The sequence below is a fragment of the Dendrobates tinctorius genome, unplaced genomic scaffold, assembly GCF_039654945.1.
Source record: "Dendrobates tinctorius isolate UK_male_01 unplaced genomic scaffold, ASM3965494v1 ptg000170l, whole genome shotgun sequence".
NCBI lineage: Eukaryota > Metazoa > Chordata > Amphibia > Anura > Dendrobatidae > Dendrobates > Dendrobates tinctorius.
In genome coordinates, this window is record NW_027361837.1 from 4,832,712 (window position 1) to 4,846,403 (window position 13,692).

Sequence of the window (13,692 nt, forward strand, 5' to 3'; positions counted from 1 at the left end):
CCAAAGAATCAATCTGGGGGAGATTTAAGTTATCTAAAAATGTACCTATTGATGAAATATCAGGTTGCGGTGTATCAGAGTCTAAAGATAAATTGTACAAACCCTGGAAAAACTCTGCGAAAGCGTTCGCTATGTCTGAAGGATGGGTTTTAATATCCCCATTCTTGGATTTAATTCTAATTATTCTCTTACTAATCCTATCTTGTTTAAGTCTTCTCATCATGTAGGCAGTTGGTTTGTTAATAGATGAATAAAGTTTGAATTTTGAGTTTCTAATAACCGCGTCATATTCAGTCATAATTAAAATTTTCAATTCTTGTCTTAATTTCAAGATTTCTAAATGGACCTCCGAAGATGGAACCAATAAATTATTTTGGGAATCCTCTTTTGATTTTATTTGAGATTGGAGGTTAGTAATTTTCTGTCTCCTAATTTTCTTTAATTTGGATGAAAGTTGGATTAGTTGACCCCTCAACACTGCCTTATGTGTATTCCAGAGAATAAACGGGTTTACATCATCAATATCATTTTCTTTAAAAAAATTGGAGATTGTCTCTGAGATAATTATTCTATGCTCCGGGTTTTTAAACAAGGAGGAATTGGCCTTCCAGAGGAATGTATTCTTTGAGTATGCTCCTATTTCAAATTCCGCTATGATGGGGACATGATCCGATATAGATTTCCCCAAAATATTGATAGTTTTAAAATTGGAAATGGCAAAGACGTCTGTTAGTATTAGATCTATTCTAGACGATGTATTGTGCGTATCTGAGTAGTGGGTATATTCGCGTGAGGAGGTATTCAAGCAGCGAAATATGTCAAAAAACTCATGTGAGATTAACCAATTGTTAAGGGAAGGTGCTTTATATCGGACCAGAGAAGAGGAATCCATTTTGCTATCTGGGACTATATTAAAATCTCCCGCAAATATAATCATCCCTTTCCTGACTTTTTCAATCTTACCCATTAACCTGTTCAGATATGATATAGTTTTTTTATTTGGGGCGTATATATTGACTATTGTGCATAGAGTGTGGTTTAAATGGCAGACAAGAATATGGTACCTCCCTTGTGGATCTATAGTTTCTTCTATTAACTCAAACGGGATATTGTTTTTTATTAGCGTAATAACCCCCGCTTTCTTTTTCCCTTTAAGAGATTGGAACATGTATGGGAATTTCTTGTCTTGGAAATATGGTCGATTTCCCCTAGCAAACTTAACTTCCTGTAGACATACAATGTCTGCTTTGTTATATTCAATTTCCTTCCATAATGCATGTCTCTTATAAGGGATATTTAAACCCCTAACATTGAAGGACAAGATTTTAAGCTTCATGTTGCTCCTATTTTAATACAAAAGAGAAGGTAAACCGAATCCAAGTGAGACCCTCAACAAAGTACAACAAGTAACAAATATAGAAGTGTAACTACTAAACGTATAGGAACACCAAAAAAAAATAAAAATAAAATTCAAGTAAAAAAGCAAAATTAAACTCAAGTGAGTTTCCTTGGAGGAATCCAATCTAGAAGGATTCTCACCTAATTTGGGGATTAAAAAAAAGTGGTTAAACTCCTACCATAACCCCATATTTACTAATCCTTCTTTATTAAAATTCAAAATACAAACAATACTGTTTATAAATAAATTCAACCGATACCATCTTGAAACGATTGGACAAAGAGCATAGCTTCCTCTGGCGTAAAGAAAGGAATGGTCCTTCCCCTATACCAGACCAGAAGCTTAGCAGGAAAGCCCCATCTGTATGAGATTCCAAGATCTTTGATTTTTGCGTTGACTTCCCTAAAGGTCTTCCTGAATTCCATTGTTGCTTTGGAAAAGTCTCCAAAGACCTTTATATTAGCATAGGGGTCTGGGAAGGAACCCCTATCTCTAATATAAAATAGTATTTTTTCTTTTGTTTCATAAAAATGCATGCGGAGGATAGTGTCTCGTGGCTTGTCGTCCGACAGGCCCCTTGGACGAGGGATGCGGTGTATTCTATCAATTCTAAATTCAGAATTTTGGAGATCTGGTAACGCTTTTTTAAATATACCTTTTGTATAGTTTGAGAGTTCATCTTGAACAATATTTTCTGGGATACCTCTTATTTTGAGATTACACCTCCTGCTCCTATCCTCTAGATCCATCAGTTTAATTTTAAGTGATTGCACCTCTGTTTTTAGTTCTGAGTTCTGTTTAAGTAAAGTATCTGTCTTATTTTCTACAACCAGGATTCTATTCTCACTTTTTTCTATTCTCTGATTAAAATTTTTAGTTATATCATTCAATGTCTTATTTTGCTTCTCAAACCCTAATGCAATAGATTCATTAAACATTTTACAGAATCTGGCCATGAAGCCCTCTGTTACCCCTTTCTCAGAGGACAGGAGCTCATCTGGGTCAATAGGGGCAAATCCTTGACTGGAAATCCATGGGGACACAGATCTCTCTTTTTTTGGTCGCTGTCTATTAGGACTACTATCAGGTGAAGAATAGTCCGATAAATCTTCAGAATCCGCAGTAATTGATCTTTTTTCATCATCCCTCGAATTCGGGCCCTTCCTTTTTGCGGACTTAGAGGTGTCCATTGCATTAGGATTAGTCTCTGTTACTATGGGATTCTGTGTAAGGGGATTACTGGGAACAGTAGCTGAATCTTTACCCTCTATTCCTTTTTGAGAAGGTTTAAGTGAAGACATCACAGGCCGTTGACCTATTTGTGTATCTCTTTTTAGTGGAGACCTTGATTTAATTGGGCTTATCAAGTTAGGGGAGTCCTCAGAGGGCTTAATATATTGCTTATGTGGAAGATAGTTTCCCTTTAAATTTTTATTTGAGGAGGGTTCATTGGTCTTAGAAGCTGGCCTGGATTTAGTTCCTCCTCCCTCCATCTTGTCAGTTAAATCAACTCAAAATATAAATTATACCACCTATAATAGATGAAAAGTTGTCCCAGTCACGCCTCAACAATCGCTTACTCCGTATGATAAAAAATTATCGTTGTAAAAGTATGAGCAATATACACCTAATAATCTTCCTGTGAGGAAGCAGTTCAGGATAAATACAAGTCAGATTCAAGTATACATACCCACCCCTTCAGATAATATATGAAAGTTTACTATCCCCCAAGCTTCCTCCTTATTATCAAAATATATCAAAATCAAGATTCCCACAAATCGTGATATATGTCACGATTACTTAAAAGCTACAGTGTATCTATGTTCCCTATATCAACTTTTAATCAAATTCCCGCTCCCCTGCACACAATATTTACGTCAGGTGAAGTCCCGCTTCTTATCCAATAGAATATTCTTCCTTATCGAATCCCGATGAATCCGGTCACCAACTGTTCTGAAGAATCTTCCTGATCCCAGGGAGCTAACCTGCTTCAGATCCGGCTATGTAAAGGCGCTTGGTAATTAAGAAAAACCGGGCGGATGAAAAGCCAGCAGCCGCTGTCAATCACTCTCCTGCACCTTTAATCTTCAGCCTCCGAAATCCCCACACATCCAGCCACTTGTTATGTGAAATTATGTTGTATATATATCCAAATCTGGCAGCCCCGCTGCTTCCAGTATCGCCGATAGTCCCAGCCGGATTCCTCACCAAAACCACTTAGAAAGTGCTCCAAATCTTGTCAGATAAGCTCCTACAAATCGGATCCACAAGTGGTCTCAGCACCGCAGTAGAAGCACAGCACCGCAAAATCGCGGTAAATACAAGAATTACACAAGTCCTGCCCTATATCCTAATCTTCTCCCCACAGATCCATACAAGAATAGTCCTGAAGAACCAGATCAGCAGAAATATGTAACAGTCCAAAAACCGCAGTGAGTCTGTGAGCCAGCCGCGGCTGTCACTCACCCAGCCTCTCCTGCTTCTTCAGCCCCCGCCAAGGATTTTAAGTAATATCTCCTCCAATATTCCACCGATCTTCACGTGCCAGGTCTTGATCTTCTCAGGACGAGCCCCCGGATCTTACCAAACAGGCTCCCCTGGGATCAGAACCACAAGCAGGTCGCAGTGCCCCAAAAACCACGGTGAGTCTGGGAGCCGGCCGCAGCTGTCACTCACCCAGCCTCTCCTGCTTCTTCAGCCCCCGCCAAGGATTTTAAGTGATATCTCCTCCAATATTCCACCGATCTTCACGTGCCAGGTCTTGATCTTCTCAGGACGAGCCCCCGGATCTTACCAAACAGGCTCCCCCGGGATCAGAACCACAAGTGGGGCGCAGTACCCTGAAAAGCTCGGCAAGTCCAGTATTACCACAGGCGCTGCAGACACACTCTGAATTCTGCACTTCTCCTTTCCCGGTTTTCACTCTGCACCGCAGAATATGAAAGCAAAGCCAAGTACCAATGGTATTCACCTGATTAGCTGTATGCTTCTTTTCCTGAAGCACTTCTTCGTCTCTTACATGCAAGGAGCAGCTTATAGCATGCAGCGAAAATCCCAACAGGAACAACTGTCCAGCACCGGACCTCCAGCCTCTGCAAATAGCATCCAGATCTCCTCCACAGATCCTGGTAGCCAGCAATCCAAGATAACTTCACTGGATAAGGAAAATTCCTCCTCCGCTGCTCTTCTACTGCGGGAGACAGCTGCAAGCCTCTCTCCTCTGCTCAGCGCGGGAAAAACAGCACTGCTCCCTCTCACCAGCTAAATCTCTGTTATTTTTAGTCGAATATTAACAATCTTGGTATTAAAATCTTCCAGATGGCTTGTAGATTCTTATTATGGGCATAGATTCTTGATTGAAGAATTTCTGTCACTTCAAAGTAGCTTCATAAAGGTATATGAGCAGGAGCCCTGAGCAAACACGTCCTCACACCCTCATAGCTCAGGCCACGCCCCGCAAACTCATGCTTTTAGAGACTTGTTTGGGCTCATGAGAGGAGTAGAAAAACATCAAAAATTTCAGTCCTGCATGATTCTACCAAGAAATGTGTGTTCATTGAAACCGCTGGTTTTTGATCGTTTGGGCCCTATTGAATAATGAATGTTTTGAATTTTCTCCAAAAGTAAAGTAGTTGCAAACTCATCCTTTTAGAAACTTGTTTGGGCTGTTGAGAGGAGTAAAAAACCATCAAAAATTTCAATCCTGCATGATTCTACCAAGAAATGTGATTCTTCATTCAAAACGCTGGTTTTTGCTATTGGGCTCTATTGAATAATGAATGTTTTGAATTTTCTCCAAAAGTAAAGTAGTTGCAAACTCATGCTTTTAGAGACTTGTTTGGGCTCATGAGAGGAGTAGAAAAACATCAAAAATTTCAGTCCTGCATGATTCTACCAAGAAATGTGTTCATTCAAACCGCTGGTTTTTGATAGTTTGGGCCCTATTGAATAATGAATGTTTTGAATTTTCTCCAAAAGTAAAGTAGTTGCAAACTCATCCTTTTAGAAACTTGTTTGGGCTGTTGAGAGGAGTAAAAAACCATCAAAAATTTCAATCCTGCATGATTCTACCAAGAAATGTGATTCTTCATTCAAAACGCTGGTTTTTGCTATTGGGCTCTATTGAATAATGAATGTTTTGAATTTTCTCCAAAAGTAAAGTAGTTGCAAACTCATGCTTTTAGAGACTTGTTTGGGCTCATGAGAGGAGTAGAAAAACATCAAAAATTTCAGTCCTGCATGATTCTACCAAGAAATGTGTTCATTCAAACCGCTGGTTTTTGATAGTTTGGGCCCTATTGAATAATGAATGTTTTGAATTTTCTCCAAAAGTAAAGTAGTTGCAAACTCATCCTTTTAGAAACTTGTTTGGGCTGTTGAGAGGAGTAAAAAACCATCAAAAATTTCAATCCTGCATGATTCTACCAAGAAATGTGATTCTTCATTCAAAACGCTGGTTTTTGCTATTGGGCTCTATTGAATAATGAATGTTTTGAATTTTCTCCAAAAGTAAAGTAGTTGCAAACTCATGCTTTTAGAGACTTGTTTGGGCTCATGAGAGGAGTAGAAAAACATCAAAAATTTCAGTCCTGCATGATTCTACCAAGAAATGTGTGTTCATTCAAACCGCTGGTTTTTGATAGTTTGGGCCCTATTGAATAATGAATGTTTTGAATTTTCTCCAAAAGTAAAGTAGTTGCAAACTCTTGCTTTTAGAGACTTGTTTGGGCTCATGAGATGAGTAGAAAAACATCAAAAATTTCAGTCCTGCATGATTCTACCAAGACATGTGTGTTCATTGAAACGGCTGGTTTTTGATAGTTTGGGCCCTATTGAATAATGAATGTTTTGAATTTTCTCCAAAAGTAAAGTAGTTGCAAACTCATCCTTTTAGAAACTTGTTTGGGCTGTTGAGAGGAGTAAAAAACCATCAAAAATTTCAATCCTGCATGATTCTACCAAGAAATGTGATTCTTCATTCAAAACGTTGGTTTTTGCTATTGGGCTCTATTGAATAATGAATGTTTTGAATTTTCTCCAAAAGTAAAGTAGTTGCAAACTCATGCTTTTAGAGACTTGTTTGGGCTCATGAGAGGAGTAGAAAAACATCAAAAATTTCAGTCCTGCATGATTCTACCAAGAAATGTGTGTTCATTGAAACCGCTGGTTTTTGATCGTTTGGGCCCTATTGAATAATGAATGTTTTGAATTTTCTCCAAAAGTAAAGTAGTTGCAAACTCATCCTTTTAGAAACTTGTTTGGGCTGTTGAGAGGAGTAAAAAACCATCAAAAATTTCAATCCTGCATGATTCTACCAAGAAATGTGATTCTTCATTCAAAACGCTGGTTTTTGCTATTGGGCTCTATTGAATAATGAATGTTTTGAATTTTCTCCAAAAGTAAAGTAGTTGCAAACTCATGCTTTTAGAGACTTGTTTGGGCTCATGAGATGAGTAGAAAAACATCAAAAATTTCAGTCCTGCATGATTCTACCAAGACATGTGTGTTCATTGAAACGGCTGGTTTTTGATAGTTTGGGCCCTATTGAATAATGAATGTTTTGAATTTTCTCCAAAAGTAAAGTAGTTGCAAACTCATCCTTTTAGAAACTTGTTTGGGCTGTTGAGAGGAGTAAAAAACCATCAAAAATTTCAATCCTGCATGATTCTACCAAGAAATGTGATTCTTCATTCAAAACGCTGGTTTTTGCTATTGGGCTCTATTGAATAATGAATGTTTTGAATTTTCTCCAAAATTAAAGTAGTTGCAAACTCATGCTTTTAGAGACTTGTTTGGGCTCATGAGAGGAGTAGAAAAACATCAAAAATTTCAGTCCTGCATGATTCTACCAAGAAATGTGTGTTCATTCAAACCGCTGGTTTTTGATAGTTTGGGCCCTCTTGAATAATGAATGTTTTGACTTTTCTCCAAAAGTAAAATAGTTGCAAACTCATGCTTTTAGAGACTTGTTTGGGCTCATGAGAGGAGTAGAAAAACATCAAAAATTTCAGTCCTGCATGATTCTACCAAGAAATGTGTGTTCATTGAAACCGCTGGTTTTTGATAGTTTGGGCCCTATTGAATAATGAATGTTTTGAATTTTCTCCAAAAGTAAAGTAGTTGCAAACTCATCCTTTTAGAAACTTGATTTGGCTGTTGAGAGGAGTAAAAAACCATCAAAAATTTCAATCCTGCATGATTCTACCAAGAAATGTGATTCTTCATTCAAAACGCTGGTTTTTGCTATTGGGCTCTATTGAATAATGAATGTTTTGAATTTTCTCCAAAAGTAAAGTAGTTGCAAACTCATGCTTTTAGAGACTTGTTTGGGCTCATGAGAGGAGTAGAAAAACATCAAAAATTTCAGTCCTGCATGATTCTACCAAGAAATGTGTGTTCATTGAAACCGCTGGTTTTTGATCGTTTGGGCCCTATTGAATAATGAATGTTTTGAATTTTCTCCAAAAGTAAAGTAGTTGCAAACTCATCCTTTTAGAAACTTGTTTGGGCTGTTGAGAGGAGTAAAAAACCATGAAAAATTTCAATCCTGCATGATTTTACCAAGAAATGTGATTCTTCATTGAAAACCTGATTTTTGCTATTGGGCTCTATTGAATAGTGAATGTTTTGAATTTTCTCCAAAAGTAAAGTAGTTGCAAACTCATGCTTTTAGAGACTTGTTTGGGCTCATGAGAGGAGTAGAAAAACATCAAAAATTTCAGTCCTGCATGATTCTACCAAGAAATGTGTTCATTCAAACCGCTGGTTTTTGATAGTTTGGGCCCTATTGAATAATGAATGTTTTGAATTTTCTCCAAAAGTAAAGTAGTTGCAAACTCATCCTTTTAGAAACTTGTTTGGGCTGTTGAGAGGAGTAAAAAACCATCAAAAATTTCAATCCTGCATGATTCTACCAAGAAATGTGATTCTTCATTCAAAACGCTGGTTTTTGCTATTGGGCTCTATTGAATAATGAATGTTTTGAATTTTCTCCAAAAGTAAAGTAGTTGCAAACTCATGCTTTTAGAGACTTGTTTGGGCTCATGAGAGGAGTAGAAAAACATCAAAAATTTCAGTCCTGCATGATTCTACCAAGAAATGTGTGTTCATTGAAACCGCTGGTTTTTGATAGTTTGGGCCCTATTGAATAATGAATGTTTTGAATTTTCTCCAAAAGTAAAGTAGTTGCAAACTCATCCTTTTAGAAACTTGTTTGGGCTGTTGAGAGGAGTAAAAAACCATCAAAAATTTCAATCCTGCATGATTCTACCAAGAAATGTGATTCTTCATTCAAAACGCTGGTTTTTGCTATTGGGCTCTATTGAATAATGAATGTTTTGAATTTTCTCCAAAAGTAAAGTAGTTGCAAACTCATGCTTTTAGAGACTTGTTTGGGCTCATGAGAGGAGTAGAAAAACATCAAAAATTTCAGTCCTGCATGATTCTACCAAGAAATGTGTGTTCATTGAAACCGCTGGTTTTTGATCGTTTGGGCCCTATTGAATAATGAATGTTTTGAATTTTCTCCAAAAGTAAAGTAGTTGCAAACTCATCCTTTTAGAAACTTGTTTGGGCTGTTGAGAGGAGTAAAAAACCATCAAAAATTTCAATCCTGCATGATTCTACCAAGAAATGTGATTCTTCATTCAAAACGCTGGTTTTTGCCATTGGGCTCTATTGAATAATGAATGTTTTGAATTTTCTCCAAAAGTAAAGTAGTTGCAAACTCATGCTTTTAGAGACTTGTTTGGGCTCATGAGAGGAGTATAAAAACATCAAAAATTTCAGTCCTGCATGATTCTACCAAGAAATGTGTTCATTCAAACCGCTGGTTTTTGATAGTTTGGGCCCTATTGAATAATGAATGTTTTGAATTTTCTCCAAAAGTAAAGTAGTTGCAAACTCATCCTTTTAGAAACTTGTTTGGGCTGTTGAGCGGAGTAAAAAACCATCAAAAATTTCAATCCTGCATGATTCTACCAAGAAATGTGATTCTTCATTCAAAACGCTGGTTTTTGCTATTGGGCTCTATTGAATAATGAATGTTTTGAATTTACTCCAAAAGTAAAGTAGTTGCAAGCTCATGCTTTTAGAGACTTGTTTGGGCTCATGAGAGGAGTAGAAAAACATCAAAAATTTCAGTCCTGCATGATTCTACCAAGAAATGTGTGTTCATTGAAACCGCTGGTTTTTGATAGTTTGGGCCCTATTGAATAATGAATGTTTTGAATTTTCTCCAAAAGTAAAGTAGTTGCAAACTCATCCTTTTAGAAACTTGTTTGGGCTGTTGAGAGGAGTAAAAAACCATCAAAAATTTCAATCCTGCATGATTCTACCAAGAAATGTGATTCTTCATTCAAAACGCTGGTTTTTGCTATTGGGCTCTATTGAATAATGAATGTTTTGAATTTTCTCCAAAATTAAAGTAGTTGCAAACTCATGCTTTTAGAGACTTGTTTGGGCTCATGAGAGGAGTAGAAAAACATCAAAAATTTCAGTCCTGCATGATTCTACCAAGAAATGTGTGTTAATTCAAACCGCTGGTTTTTGATAGTTTGGGCCCTATTGAATAATGAATGTTTTGACTTTTCTCCAAAAGTAAAATAGTTGCAAACTCATGCTTTTAGAGACTTGTTTGGGCTCATGAGAGGAGTAGAAAAACATCAAAAATTTCAGTCCTGCATGATTCTACCAAGAAATGTGTGTTCATTGAAACCGCTGGTTTTTGATAGTTTGGGCCCTATTGAATAATGAATGTTTTGAATTTTCTCCAAAAGTAAAGTAGTTGCAAACTCATCCTTTTAGAAACTTGTTTGGGCTGTTGAGAGGAGTAAAAAACCATCAAAAATTTCAATCCTGCATGATTCTACCAAGAAATGTGATTCTTCATTCAAAACGCTGGTTTTTGCTATTGGGCTCTATTGAATAATGAATGTTTTGAATTTTCTCCAAAAGTAAAGTAGTTGCAAACTCATGCTTTTAGAGACTTGTTTGGGCTCATGAGAGGAGTAGAAAAACATCAAAAATTTCAGTCCTGCATGATTCTACCAAGAAATGTGTGTTCATTGAAACCGCTGGTTTTTGATAGTTTGGGCCCTATTGAATAATGAATGTTTTGAATTTTCTCCAAAAGTAAAGTAGTTGCAAACTCATCCTTTTAGAAACTTGTTTGGGCTGTTGAGAGGAGTAAAAAACCATCAAAAATTTCAATCCTGCATGATTCTACCAAGAAATGTGATTCTTCATTCAAAACGCTGGTTTTTGCTATTGGGCTCTATTGAATAATGAATGTTTTGAATTTTCTCCAAAAGTAAAGTAGTTGCAAACTCATGCTTTTAGAGACTTGTTTGGGCTCATGAGAGGAGTAGAAAAACATCAAAAATTTCAGTCCTGCATGATTCTACCAAGAAATGTGTGTTCATTCAAACCGCTGGTTTTTGATAGTTTGGGCCCTATTGAATAATGAATGTTTTGAATTTTCTCCAAAAGTAAAGTAGTTGCAAACTCATGCTTTTAGAGACTTGTTTGGGCTCATGAGAGGAGTAGAAAAACATCAAAAATTTCAGTCCTGCATGATTCTACCAAGAAATGTGTGTTCATTGAAACCACTGGTTTTTGATAGTTTGGGCCCTATTGAATAATGAATGTTTTGAATTTTCTCCAAAAGTAAAGTAGTTGCAAACTCATCCTTTTAGAAACTTGTTTGGGCTGTTGAGAGGAGTAAAAAACCATCAAAAATTTCAATCCTGCATGATTCTACCAAGAAATGTGATTCTTCATTCAAAACGCTGGTTTTTGCTATTGGGCTCTAATGAATAATGAATGTTTTGAATTTTCTCCAAAAGTAAAGTAGTTGCAAACTCATGCTTTTAGAGACTTGTTTGGGCTCATGAGAGGAGTAGAAAAACATCAAAAATTTCAGTCCTGCATGATTCTACCAAGAAATGTGTGTTCATTGAAACCGCTGGTTTTTGATAGTTTGGGCCCTATTGAATAATGAATGTTTTGAATTTTCTCCAAAAGTAAAGTAGTTGCAAACTCATCCTTTTAGAAACTTGTTTGGGCTGTTGAGAGGAGTAAAAAACCATCAAAAAATTCAATCCTGCATGATTTTACCAAGAAATGTGATTCTTCATTCAAAACCTGATTTTTGCTATTGGGCTCTATTGAATAGTGAATGTTTTGAATTTTCTCCAAAAGTAAAGTAGTTGCAAACTCATGCTTTTAGAGACTTGTTTGGGCTCATGAGAGGAGTAGAAAAACATCAAAAATTTCAGTCCTGCATGATTCTACCAAGAAATGTGTTCATTCAAACCGCTGGTTTTTGATAGTTTGGGCCCTATTGAATAATGAATGTTTTGAATTTTCTCCAAAAGTAAAGTAGTTGCAAACTCATCCTTTTAGAAACTTGTTTGGGCTGTTGAGAGGAGTAAAAAACCATCAAAAATTTCAATCCTGCATGATTCTACCAAGAAATGTGATTCTTCATTCAAAACGCTGGTTTTTGCTATTGGGCTCTATTGAATAATGAATGTTTTGAATTTTCTCCAAAAGTAAAGTAGTTGCAAACTCATGCTTTTAGAGACTTGTTTGGGCTCATGAGAGGAGTAGAAAAACATCAAAAATTTCAGTCCTGCATGATTCTACCAAGAAATGTGTGTTCATTGAAACCGCTGGTTTTTGATAGTTTGGGCCCTATTGAATAATGAATGTTTTGAATTTTCTCCAAAAGTAAAGTAGTTGCAAACTCATCCTTTTAGAAACTTGTTTGGGCTGTTGAGAGGAGTAAAAAACCATCAAAAATTTCAATCCTGCATGATTCTACCAAGAAATGTGATTCTTCATTCAAAACGCTGGTTTTTGCTATTGGGCTCTATTGAATAATGAATGTTTTGAATTTTCTCCAAAAGTAAAGTAGTTGCAAACTCATGCTTTTAGAGACTTGTTTGGGCTCATGAGAGGAGTAGAAAAACATCAAAAATTTCAGTCCTGCATGATTCTACCAAGAAATGTGTGTTCATTGAAACCGCTGGTTTTTGATAGTTTGGGCCCTATTGAATAATGAATGTTTTGAATTTTCTCCAAAAGTAAAGTAGTTGCAAACTCATCCTTTTAGAAACTTGTTTGGGCTGTTGAGAGGAGTAAAAAACCATCAAAAATTTCAATCCTGCATGATTCTACCAAGAAATGTGATTCTTCATTCAAAACGCTGGTTTTTGCTATTGGGCTCTATTGAATAATGAATGTTTTGAATTTACTCCAAAAGTAAAGTAGTTGCAAGCTCATGCTTTTAGAGACTTGTTTGGGCTCATGAGAGGAGTAGAAAAACATCAAATTTTCAGTCCTGCATGATTCTACCAAGAAATGTGTGTTCATTCAAACCGCTGGTTTTTGATAGTTTGGGCCCTATTGAATAATGAATGTTTTGAATTTTCTCCAAAAGTAAAGTAGTTGCAAACTCATCCTTTCAGAAACTTGATTGGGCTGTTGAGAGGAGTAAAAAACCATCAAAAATTTCAATCCTGCATGATTCTACCAAGAAATGTGATTCTTCATTCAAAACGCTGGTTTTTGCTATTGGGCTCTATTGAATAATGAATGTTTTGAATTTTCTCCAAAAGTAAAGTAGCTGCAAACTCATGCTTTTAGAGACTTGTTTGGGCTCATGAGAGGAGTAGAAAAACATCAAAAATTTCAGTCCTGCATGATTCTACCAAGAAATGTGTGTTCATTGAAACCGCTGGTTTTTGATCGTTTGGGCCCTATTGAATAATGATTTTTTTGAATTTTCTCCAAAAGTAAAGTAGTTGCAAACTCATCCTTTTAGAAACTTGTTTGGGCTGTTGAGAGGAGTAAAAAACCATGAAAAATTTCAATCCTGCATGATTTTACCAAGAAATGTGATTCTTCATTGAAAACCTGATTTTTGCTATTGGGCTCTATTGAATAGTGAATGTTTTGAATTTTCTCCAAAAGTAAAGTAGTTGCAAACTCATGCTTTTAGAGACTTGTTTGGGCTCATGAGAGGAGTAGAAAAACATCAAAAATTTCAGTCCTGCATGATTCTACCAAGAAATGTGTTCATTCAAACCGCTGGTTTTTGATAGTTTGGGCCCTATTGAATAATGAATGTTTTGAATTTTCTCCAAAAGTAAAGTAGTTGCAAACTCATCCTTTTAGAAACTTGTTTGGGCTGTTGAGAGGAGTAAAAAACCATCAAAAATTTCAATCCTGCATGATTCTACCAAGAAATGTGATTCTTCATTCAAAACGCTGGTTTTTGCTATTGGGCT